The 11,414-nt window shown below is 52.1% G+C and overlaps 1 protein-coding gene across 2 annotated transcripts in view; it reads left to right on the top strand.

The window, feature by feature from the left end:
- Nucleotides 1-2,656: 2,656 nt before the first annotated feature.
- ELOVL1 (ELOVL fatty acid elongase 1) overlaps nucleotides 2,657-11,414 on the top strand; it is a 67,547-nt gene continuing 58,789 nt past the window's right edge. The window contains exon 1 of one of the 2 annotated variants that reach the window (XM_040360888.1): nucleotides 2,657-2,681. The gene's annotated coding sequence lies outside the window, so the exon portion shown is untranslated. Of the gene's footprint in view, nucleotides 2,682-10,016; nucleotides 10,167-11,414 lie in introns of those variants that run through there. The other variant, XM_040360887.1, reaches the window with a different exon arrangement.

The raw sequence follows: 11,414 nt of genomic DNA, 5'->3' as shown, positions 1-11,414 counted from the left end.
TCCAAAGTTGTAACTGACTGTACCACACACACCATAGGACGCCGGCTCCTGATGTGCCAACACTCTTTTTTTTATTGGCCAATTAAACTTTCAGCTAAATACCTTCCAGGTGCATCAAAACAAAAGGTGTTTCATGCCTTACAGTTTGTTTTCTTAGAAAGCAGCCACAGCCTGGGTAGGAAAGCACGTACCCTGCCAGCATGCTCCAGGACCCTTGCTCTCTGTGTGTAAACAGAGGTCTCTCTGCAGAGGTCATGCATGCTCCCTGCTAAGTTACGGCTAGGTTCCACTGTACTGTGATTCTGTATTTGCCAAATATGCTGCAGAAATACTCTCCACTGAGTCTGGCTGCGACCATTTTAACCACTTGCTTACTTGGCACATACGCGCAGTAAATTTCAGCTTCCGGCACCGCGTCGCTTTAACTGACAATTGCGCGGTCGTGCGACGTGGCTCCCAAACAAAATTGACGTCCTTTTCCCCCCACAAATAGAGCTTTCTTTTGGTGGTATTCGATCACCTCTGCGGTTTTTATTTTTTGCGCTATGAACAAAAAAAGAGCGACAATTTTGAAATAAAATTCACTGGGGTAGATTCACGTACCTTTTACGGTGGCGTATCTCCAGATACGCCGCCGTAATTTGAAATCTGCGCCCGCGTATCGTTACGCCGATTCTCAAAGGCAGATACGCTAAAAAAATAGGCTTCCTCCGCCGACGTAACTTGAATGCGGCAGCGTAGAATCTCCAGATACGCCGCCGTAATTTGAAATCCGCGCCTGCATATCGTTATGCCGATTCTCAAAGGCAGATACGCTAAAAAAATAGGCTTCCTCCGCCGACGTAACTTGAATGCGGCGGCGTAGAATTGTGTGCAATATTACGTTGGCCGCTAGGGGCGCTTCCGTTGTTTTCGGGGTAGAATATGCAAATTACCTAGATACGCCGATTCACAAACGTACGTGTGCCCGTCGGTAGTTTTTTACGTCGTTTGCGTAAAGGCTTTATCTGCGTAAGGTTGCTCCTGCTATTAGGAGGAGCAGCCAATGTTAAGTATGGACGTCGTTCCCGCTTCGAAATTTGAATTATTTACGTTGTTTGCGTAAGTCGTTCGCTAATAGGGCTGGACGTAATTTACGTTCACGTCGAAACCAATACGTCGTTACGCGTACTTGGAAGCAATGCACACTGGGATATGTACACGGACGGCGCATGCGACGTCCGTACAAAACGTCAATCACGTCAGGTCATCATACATTTACATTAAACACGCCCCCCTTCCACATTTGAATTACGCGCGCTTACGCCGGCCCCATTTACGCTACGCCGCCGCAACTTACGGGGCAAGTGCTTTGTGAATACTGCACTTGCTCCTGTAAGTTACGGCGGCGTAGCGTAAATACGATACGCTGCGCCGCCGTAAGAAGAAGCGCACGTACCTGAATCTACCCTAATATTTTTTACTTGTTGCTATAATAAATAGCCCAATTTTTTTAAAAAAAACATTTTTTTTTTCTCAGTCTAGGGCGATACGTATTCTTCTACATTTTTTTGGTAAAAAAAATAAAAATAAAATCGCAATAAGCGACTGGTTTGCGCAAAAGTTATAGCGCCTACAAAATAGGGGACAGAATTATTAATATTTTTTATTATTTTTTTTTTACTAGTAATGGCGGCGATCTGCGATTTTTATTGGGACTACGATATTATGGCGGACACTTTTTTGGCACCATTCACATTTATACTGCGACTGGCCGGAAAGGGGTTAACACTAGGGGGTGAGGAAGGGGTTAAATGTGTACCCTGCATAGTGTTTCTAACTGTGGGGGGAGGGGACTGACTGGGGGAGGTGACCGATCTGTGTCTCTATGTACAAGGGACACAGATCGGTCTCCTCTCTCCCTGACAGCACGTGGAGCTCTGTGTTTACACCCCATCATTACACACAGAGCTCCACGTCCTTGTCTGTGTAACCACGGATCGCAGGCGTTTGGCGGACATTGCAGCGCCAGGCACGCACATCGGCATCTCAGTGATGCGGCGGCGCTCGCGCGCCCCCCAGTGGCTGGAGGCCGTATATAGACGGCAATTGGCATCCACATTGCGGCCGTATATAGTCGTACGGCCGGCAGGAAGTGGTTAACTGTGGGCAGCTGAAGCTGCTGCCTGTTCACTTCCTGGATTTACAAAGACACACACCTCCAGCTCTGCAGCTCTCATTGGCCCTCTTATGACTTATCCCCCCTCCCTTCCTGGCAAACTCTCAGGAGAGTTAGAGAGATCTGTGCATGATGTCATAATCTTAGGCTAATGACCAGACAGGAAACAGGAAGTGGGCTGTATAAGGGATTTACTGTCAGAAACAAAAAAAAAGTTTTACTCTCCAAAGTTAAAACAACAAAAACAACAACAAGGGCAGAAGATTTAATAGATGGAAATATAAAAAAAATGACACTTTAAATGAAATCTGAACTTGAATGGGGTGAAGAACATTGTTCTCCAGATTTGGGCCTACAGAGGATGGATTACACCTGCTGACCATCCAGTGTCCAATCTCTATCAGGAGGTGTGGCCTGTTCTTTCTCTTCCTCTCAGCTCCTCCCTCTGGTCACATGCTTCCTGTGAGTGGTCCCATCATGCAGCACTGAGCACCCATCAGATGAGGATTGGCCCTGAGCAGAGGTAAGTGATGGGGGAGGGGAGAAGGCTGAGCTGGAGGGATTCTTATTGTTATTTTCAGGATTTCCCATTTGTTTTTTGTTATTTATATTTCACCAAATATTTCTGCAACACACATATATATACTGTACATTCATATCAGCCCCTGCCCTCATGGAGCTTACACTAAGGTGACCAGGTTTTTATAATGAAATCCGGGGACATATTTTTTCTTTACTAGTAATGGCGGCAATCAGCGACTCTCTGCCCGTCGCCGCCCGCCTCACAGCCTCTCAAGTCTTACTCTTCGGTAAGGATGAGCTCCGGCGTGTTCGCATAGAACACGTGCGGAGCCCGCCAGGAAGTCGGCACCCGCGCTGCGCTAATCACAGCCAGGTAGACATTTCCCGATCTGTGCTGCCGAGCATCAGAAAATGTCTGCCTGGCTGTGATTAGCGCAGCACGGGTGCCGACTTCCTGGCGGGCTCCGCACGTGTTCTATGCGAACACGCCGGAGCTCATCCTTACTCTTCGGGCCCCCGGTGACTTGTCGGTATGGTTCCCCTATCGAGATGGTTCCTGTAAGGACTGCGCAGGCGCAATCCTTGCCGACGTAAATCTCTGAACCTCGGCCGGCATCCAGGCTCATTCCTTAACATCCCCGTGGATTGGAGGATGTTAAAAAAAAGAGCCAGGAGGCCGAGCGAGTGTAGCCGACTGGCCACTTACCTCAAATTCCACGTCGCCCTGGAAGTTCAGTGATTTCCGTCGGCAAGGATTGCGCCTGCGATAGCCGGAACCATATCGTCAGGTCACCGGCTACTACTGGATGGGGTGCGGAGGAAGATCACTCCGCCAGGGAAGGCAAGGAGATAGGCAAGTAGCTGGCCAGGATTTGAGCCAAGGCAGAAGAACATGCGAGTGGAGATGAATGGGCATGCACCCGAAACTGAAGAAATATTCCCTCCGCTCCGACCAGCACATGATCATCAGAAGGGGCACAGATGATGGGAAAAAATACAACCCCCCTATGCTAGTAGGCACGGCGGAGCGGGGGGGGGGGGTGTAATTCTATTTTTTTTTCTTTTTCGGGGGGAAGCAACGGCACCCTATCCTTGGCATACGGTAGGGGAAGCAACGGCGCCCTATCCTTGGCGTACGGTAGGGGGGATAGCAACGGCGCCCCATCCTTGGCATACGGTAGGGGGGGGCGGGAGGCAACCGGGCCCCATCCTTGACGTACGGTGGGGGAGGCGAAGCAACGGCGCCTGAAAACCGCCCCAGTGTGAAAGGACTCGTATCTGGATTTTCAAGTCATTGCTGTTTTGTAGAGAACATGATCTCTCTCTCTCTCTCTCTCTCTCTCTCTCTCTCTCTCTGTCTCTGTCTCTGTCTCTGTCTCTGTCTCTGTCTCTGTCTCTGTCTCTGTCTCTCTCTCTCTCTCTCCTCCCCCCCCCCCCCCCCCCCTTCTGGAACGTTCTCAGGTGTGCGACTTATCCAGGCCATCAATGAAAGGACGGGTAAATCCCAAATTTTGAGTTGCCACCAGAGAGGGGAAATCTACCAGTGGGCACCCTTGTCCCTGCAGCACGGTCTACTGGGGGGATGAAACCGGTGTTCTGTCGATTTGTGCCCTCCGTCGAAAAGTGCCTGCGAATGCGCAGAACGGAAGGGCACCCCAGCTGAGTTGCAGATCAGCCGGGGTGACGTCCCTTAGCGCATGCGCACATCATAGGAGCCTTTTTTCGATGAGCGATACCATTTCTCAGCCACAATTTAATGCTAGGCAAACAGCGGCGGGCCACCGTATTTGATATATTGTGCCTCGCTGTTGCGCCGCAGGTTTACAGTGAGGCACAATATGATATCTACCGTGTCCCTCTGCTCTTTGCGTAGCTTTCAGTTATGGCCGTGAAATGGTATCGGCTGTCAAAAAAAAAAAAACTCCTACGGTGTGTGCATGCGCTATGGTGACGTCACTCCAGCTGATCGGTAACTCAGCTGGAAGTACCCTTCCGTTCTGCACTTTTCAACGGAGGGAACAAATTGATAGAACACCAGTGACTTGTCCTCAATGTTCCCCTATGGGGGAAGTTCCTTCACTGACTGCGCAGGCGCAAACTTCCCGACGGAAATCTCCGAACCTCGCCCGGCATCCAGGCTCATTCTTTAACATCCCCGTGGATTGGAGGATGTTAAAAAAAGAGCCAGGAGGCCGAGCGAGCGAAGCGAGCCGTCTGAGCGCAGCGAGGACGTGAGGCTGACTGGCCACTTTCCTCTAAATCCACGTCGCCCTGGATGCCGGCCGCAGTTCGGGGATTTCCGTCAGCAAGTTTGCACCTGCGCAGTGCTTGAAGGAACTTTCCCGATAGCTGGAACCATCTCAGCGCATCAGTTCGCGCATGCGCTGGAACTTCCATGATACCTGGAACCAGCACGGCAGATCACCGGCATTGGAAAGAGATCCTGTTTGCCTAAGGACAGGAAGTGAGGGGAAGTATCCCTAAGGAGAAACAAATGGCCCAAAAAAAACATGACTGCAGTTTTGAGCTTCCCCATCTCTAAGAAAATGAACAAATGTGGCTTTAGATACGAGCTGAAGGCATCTCCGGTAGACCAACTTGTCTTCTGTACTTGCAGGGTCTTCAAAGAGTTGGAACGTGAGGAAATGTGCCAGGTTTGCAAAGAGTGATGCTAATTTTTTTCCCTGACATTTACTTAGTGACTTGGATGAGGCTTCTCTTCCGTGAGCTGCAGGCGAGGCGTTTCGCAGGAACGGGTTAATCTGGTCCTCCGAAGCAGTTCAATGTCCAGTGTGTAGCTCTTCATTTACAAACGGCCATCGGTTAGGAATGCACGCCGGGTCTTCTGGGTAAACCTCAGTTCATTCCAGCATGATAGTCATGCATGTCAGTCATAGGCCCCCCTCCGGTGACAGCGACTCCGGTTGTCCTGGTTTTGTATTGTTGGCGTTTCATGCTGGAACTTGCAGATCCCCAGATCAGGCATTGGCCTAAAGGGGAATCGTTCACAGTGGATGCAGTCAGAACCATTGCAAGACGTCACACGTTACAGAAAGGCAAAAGAATGCCAGCGCGTTTCGAAAACAAATGTCCCCTTCATCAGGGCGATAAAATACATTTCTACTTGAAGCTGAATGTCTACAAGAAAGTCCACATTCAGCGAAACCTCAAGGCGTCATTCGCACAGGACATACTACATCGTACTCCCGTGTTTACCTGCATGGGGATGCACGGGTGTTCGCTGCGTCCCTGTGCAGGCAGTCCCATTGATATCAATTGGGATGCAGCGGGCTATGTGGGCACAGTCGCTGCTCCCAGTTTGACATCCATGCGGGTGGCCATGTGAGTTCAGGGTCATGCATATCCACACAGGTGTCAGAGTGAAAGCAGTGACTGTCCTTGCAGACACCAGTGGGACTGCCTGCATAGGGATGCATGGTACACCTGCAGGTAAACACAACCCTCGCATGCGTGTACACCCAACATGGACAAGGCTTTACACTTGAATAGGAATGACATCTACTAGTATTTATTTTTTTATTGTTTCCACTGTCGCCAAGGATGGGGCTGCCGCCGCCCCTCTCCACTGTCGCCAAGGATGGGGCTGCCGCCGCCCCTCTCCACTGTCGCCAAGGATGGGGATGGGGCCGCCGCCCCTCTCCACTGTCGCCAAGGATGGGGCCGCCGCCCCTCTCCACTTTCTCCAAGGATGGGGCCGCCGCCCCTCTCCACTGTCGCCAAGGATGGGGCCGCCGCCCCTCTCCACTGTCGCCAAGGATGGGGCCGCCGCCCCTCTCCACTGTCGCCAAGGATGGGGCCGCCGCCCCTCTCCACTGTCGCCAAGGATGGGGCCGCCGCCGCCCCTCTCCACTGTCGCCAAGGATGGGGCTGCCGCCACTCTTCTCCACTGTCGCCAAGGATGGGGCCGCCGCTCGTCCCTCTGTCGCCAGGGATTGGGCCGCCGCTCGTCCCTCTGTCGCCAGGGATGGGGCCGCCGCTCGTCCCTCTGTCGCCAGGGATGGGGCCGCCGCTCGTCCCTCTGTCGCCAGGGATGGGGCCGCCGCTCGTCCCTCTGTCGCCAGGGATGGGGCCGCCGCTCGTCCCTCTGTCGCCGAGGATGGGGCCGCCGCTCGTCCCTCTGTCGCCAGGGATTGGGCCGCCGCTCGTCCCTCTGTCGCCAGGGATGGGGCCGCCGCTCGTCCCTCTGTCGCCAGGGATGGGGCCGCCGCTCGTCCCTCTGTCGCCAGGGATTGGGCCGCCGCTCGTCCCTCTGTCGCCAGGGATGGGGCCGCCGCTCGTCCCTCTGTCGCCGAGGATGGGGCCGCCGCTCGTCCCTCTGTCGCCAGGGATGGGGCCGCCGCTCGTCCCTCTGTCGCCAGGGATGGGGCCGCCGCTCGTCCCTCTGTCGCCAGGGATGGGGCCGCCGTTCGTCCCTCTGTCGCCAGGGATTGGGCCGCCGCTCGTCCCTCTGTCGCCAGGGATTGGGCCGCCGCTCGTCCCTCTGTCGCCAGGGATGGGGCCGCCGCTCGTCCCTCTGTCGCCAGGGATGGGGCCGCCGCACGTCCCTCTGTCGCCAAGGATGGGGCCGCTGGCGCTCCTCCTACTGTCGCCAAGGATGGGGCCGCCGCTCGTCCCTCTGTCGCCAAGGATGGGGCCGCCGCCGCTCGTCCCACTGAGGCCAACTCCAGGACTTTTTCTTCTCCCATTGACCACAGTCCCCCTTTGGAGACAGTTATTTTTATTTCATGTATAGCCCCGATGAAGGGATATCATGGCTCCCTGAAATGTGTTGGGTATGCTTTGATTCCTATTATGTGCCATATTAACAATAAAGGATATGTGAACTCTTGTTTTGGGGTTTTGAGAACTGCCAAAGCCAATTATTCCAAATGACAGGTTAGGGATCTGGGTCTTGCCCCTCCTCTCCAGGGGAAGGACCCAGGAGAGGTCCCATCTAAGGACTACAGTGCCCCTGCTACATCCATAAAATGACAGGGAGTGCTGGGACTTGTAGTTCCACAGAAGTTGCAGAGCAACAGGTCCGCTGAATAATGACATGGAGTGCTGGGACTTGTAGTTCCACAGCGACTTGCAGAAGCAACAGGTCAGCTACAAAAGCTAATTGCTGGATAATGACATGAAGTGCTGGGACTTGTAGTCCTACATTAGATACAGAGAAACCAGAAGACTGGTCTGCTATGAAATGAGTTGCTGAAAATAAATATGGAGTGCTGTGACTTGTAGTTCCACAGCAGCTTGCATAGGCAACGGGTAGAACACAAGTCGGCTAAATAATGACGGGAGCGCTGGGACTTTTAGTTCCACAGCAACAGGTAGAATGGTTGAGAAGGATTAGCGAATGCGGGGAGTGCTGTGACTTGTAGTTCCACAGCGACTTGCAGCAGCAACAGGTAGAACCCACAGGTCTGCTAAATAATGATTTGTAGTTCCACAGCAGCTTGCAGAAGAAACAGAATGCAGGCCAGCTAAGTTCTGATTACCTAAATACTGATGGGGTGCTGGGACTTGTAGTTCCACAGCAGCTTGCATAGGCAACGGGTAGAACACAAGTCGGCTAAATAATGACGGGAGTGCTGGGACTTTTAGTTCCTCAGCAACTTGCAGGAGCAACAGGTAGAATGGTTGAGAAGGATTAGCGAATGCGGGGAGTGCTGGGACTTGTAGTTCCACAGCACCCTGCAGAAGAAAGGAATGCAGGTCAGCTAAAATATGATTAACTAAATGACAGGAGTGCTGGGACTTGTAGTCCAACATTAGATACAGAGCAACAAGAAGACTGGTCAGCTATGAAATGAGTTGCTGAAAACAAATATGGAGTGCTGGGACGTGTAGTTCCACAGCAACGTGCAGAAGAAACGGAATGCAGGTCAGTTAAAATCCGATTACCTAAATAATGACGAGAGCGCTGGGACTTGTAGTTCCACAGTAATGTGTAGAAGCGATAGGTAGGACGCAGGTCAGCGCTAAAAAAAGGATTAGCTAAATGACGGGATCGCTGGGACTTGTGGTTCCACAGTAATGTGTAGAAGTAATAGGTAGGACGCAGGTCAGCGCTAAAAAAAGGATTAGCTAAATGATGGGAGTGCTGGGACTTGTAGTTCCACAGCGACTTGCAGGAGCAACAGAACACAAGTCAGCTAAAAAAATGATTAGCTAAATAATGACAGGAGTGCTGGGACTTGTAGTTCCACAGCAGCTTACAGAGGCAACAGGCAGGACGCAGGTCAGCTAAAAAAGGATTAGCTAGTTGTCGGAAGTGCTGGGACTAGCAGTTCCACCGCAGCTTGCAGAGGCAACAGGTAAAACACAGGAGAGGTAAAAAATAATTAGCTAATTAATGATGGGGGTGCTGGGATTTGTAGTTCCACAGCAGCTTGCAGGAGCAACAGGTCAGCTATAAAACTGATTGAATAATGCCATGGAGTGCTGGAACTTGTAGTCCAAGATTGGATACAGAGCAACATGAAAACTGGTCAGCTATGAAAACGAATATGGAGTGCTGGGACGTGTAGTTCCACAGCAACGTGCAGAAGAAACGGAATGCAGGTCAGTTAAAATCCGATTACCTAAATCAGGGATCTCCAAACTATGGCCCTCCAGCTGTTGTAGAACTACACATCCCATGAGGCATTGTAAAACTCTGACGTTCACAGACATGACTAGGCATGATGGGAATTGTAGTTCCTGAACACCTGGAGGGCCATAGTTTGAGGACCCCTGACCTAAAAAATGATGAGAGTGCTGGGACTTGTAGTTCCACAGCAATGTGCAGAAGTAATAGGTAGGACGCAGGTCAGCGCTAAAAAAAAGGATTAGCTAAATGACGGGAGCGCTGGGACTTGTAGTTCCACAGCGACTTGCAGGAGCAACAGGTAGAACACAAGTCAGCTAAAAAAAAATGATTAGCTAAATAATGACGGGAGCGCTGGGACTTGTAGTTCCACAGCAGCTAAAAAAGCAACAAGTCAGTTGTAATTGCTGTGTAATGGTGTGGAGCGCTGTGACTTGTAGTCCTGCTAGGAGGCAGGTAGTGCCGCCCTGACAGGTGCCTGAATTCTCAGAGCAGGATATGATCAGAGACGATGGATGCAGCTGCAGGGAGGGTGTGGTGGATTAGTTAGATCTGGGTGTGTCCGGCGCTCTCCCTATGTTGCTGCTCTGCCTGTTCTTCGGGCCTCACCACTGTCTCCTGTTGTGACTTCACTGGGATCCCTCCCTGCTGCCTGTGCATCGCCCTCCCTGCTGCCTGTGCATCGCCCTCCTCCTCCTCCTCCTCCTCTCCCCTCTCTGGATGTCAGCTCTGTGATATTTGCAGAGTGAAGTTGAGTCACAAGGGAGGGTGTGGTTACCCAGATCTCCCTCTCTTTCTCCTTCCTTCCTCCTCTCCCTCTTTCACGTTCCTCTCCGTCAGGCTCAGGAGGGCACAGGAGAGTCGCACACACCACACCCCGCTCCGCACCACCAGGTAAGCTGCTTTTCCTTTAAGGGTACAAGGGGGGGGCAATCCAGGGGTGCCCGTCTACAGAACTTCTGCGGCGCCCAGTCGCCATCATTCATAAGTGCCGGGTACAAAACCACTAAAACCCGACAGGGCTGATGGGATTTTTTTTTTTTTTTGTTGGGGGTTGCCCGTCTTGGGCAAGCGAGGGTTAAGAGCTGTGCGTGTGCGCGCCAGTCACTGGGTAGGAGGGTGCCAGGCACCGGACGGAGAGAGGAGGCCACCCTGGCGCTCTCACCCCCACTGCCGCGCTCTCACCCCCACTGCCGCACTCTCACCCCCACCGCCGCACTCTCACCCCACTGCCGCACTCTCACCCCCACCGTCGTGGGTTAAACGTCACATCTGGAACTTTTAAAAAAGAAAAGAGGAAGAAGGGCGACGGGGGTGCGTTGGTGGACGGGGGGGGTGCGTTGGTGGACGGGGGGGGTGCGTTGGTGGACGGGGGGTGCGATGCTGGACGGGGGGTGCGATGCTGGACAGGGGGTGTGATGCTGGACGGGGCCGCTCCCGGCAGCCCGGGGCTTCATTGTACAGGAAGTTTATTCTCAAGCTTGTTACTAAAAAAGATCTCACCGAGACTCTTCGCGTTCTGATTGGTCGGATTTCTGATACATCAAAATGTAGAGCGGAAAAAGAGTGAAACAAAAACGAAGAAACACAGAAGGGTAAACATCAGCTGATTTGTCTCCACCGTCTGCATTCACCGGTTTCCAGGGACAGACCTGAGCGTTCAGAGTTTTGTCCCTGGAAACTTGTATTGGCAAATTTTCAGAGCGTCACTGTCACCAGTTTCCAGGGACAACCCTAAGCTTAAAGGTTCTGTCCCTGGAATCTTGCATTAGTGACTTTTCAGAGCGCAGTCCCTTTATAAAACTAAGCATAAAAAGCAACAGAGTGGAGAGCCGCCTTCTTCTTCACCTGGTGAGGAAACCGGAGTCATTCACCAGCATCGCTTTCACCGGTTTCCAGGGACAACCCTAAGCTTAAAGGTTCTGTCCCTGGAAACTTGTATTAGTAACTTTTTCAGAGCGCAATCCATTTATAAACCTCTAATAAACATATAAAGCAACAGAGTGGAGAGCGTTGTACACCTGATGGCGAGATCACCTGAGTCATTCACCTGTCACCGGTTTCCAGGGACAACCCTAAGCCTCATAGGTTTTGTCCCTGGAAACTTTGTTACTTTGTGCTGAGTCCATTTTATAAAAGGCT

The sequence above is a fragment of the Rana temporaria genome, chromosome 7 (assembly GCF_905171775.1).
Source record: "Rana temporaria chromosome 7, aRanTem1.1, whole genome shotgun sequence".
Classification (NCBI taxonomy): domain Eukaryota; kingdom Metazoa; phylum Chordata; class Amphibia; order Anura; family Ranidae; genus Rana; species Rana temporaria.
This window is presented reverse-complemented; position numbering and strand designations above follow the sequence as displayed.